At 38.0% G+C, this 553-nt stretch overlaps 1 pseudogene; it reads right to left on the bottom strand.

Annotated features, from left to right (window-relative positions):
• Positions 1–146: 146 nt before the first annotated feature.
• Positions 147–244, bottom strand: LOC112213948 (annotated as a pseudogene).
• Positions 245–553: the final 309 nt, after the last annotated feature.

The raw sequence follows: 553 nt of genomic DNA, 5'->3' as shown, positions 1-553 counted from the left end.
CGAAAAATTTGTATCTTATATTCTCTTACTATCTTTTCACATGGAACCATCGCATGGTCGTCTGTAAAGATTATTCGACCGAATCCTGTGTACTGAACAAGATGCAAATAGTTCCCATACTATTGAATTTTAAAACAACTGATTTCAAAAAGATCTGGTAAGTGCCGCCGAAAGGCGACAGTGTCTTACCATTTATATATGTGTTCAACCCTTATTTACGGGAGTCTCCCCTTTCATACTACAAAAAAAATTTTTTTTTTTTTACGTGGAGGAAATTTTCATAGACACGTTTACCACCCTTGGCACAGGTGGTAAAGGATATGACTGTTGTCACAACAGCATCGTCACCGAACTTCACTGGTTCATCGTCCTCAGATCAGTCAACATATCTTCGTTAGTTGTCATCCTTAGATAAGTCAACATCTTCTTGCCTGATTGTCCATCTTTAGATCAGTCATCTGTTTAACTTATATCTATACGCACCTGGCGTAACTGTCTATGTCGACAAAGTTGCTGGAATAAAGTGTACGTTGTAACCTGTTATTCTCAGTGT

The sequence above is a fragment of the Bombus impatiens genome, unplaced genomic scaffold (genome assembly GCF_000188095.3).
Source record: "Bombus impatiens unplaced genomic scaffold, BIMP_2.2 scf_2541, whole genome shotgun sequence".
Taxonomy (NCBI): domain Eukaryota; kingdom Metazoa; phylum Arthropoda; class Insecta; order Hymenoptera; family Apidae; genus Bombus; species Bombus impatiens.
Note: the sequence above shows the minus strand (reverse complement) of the source record. Positions and strands in the feature narration are given on the sequence as shown.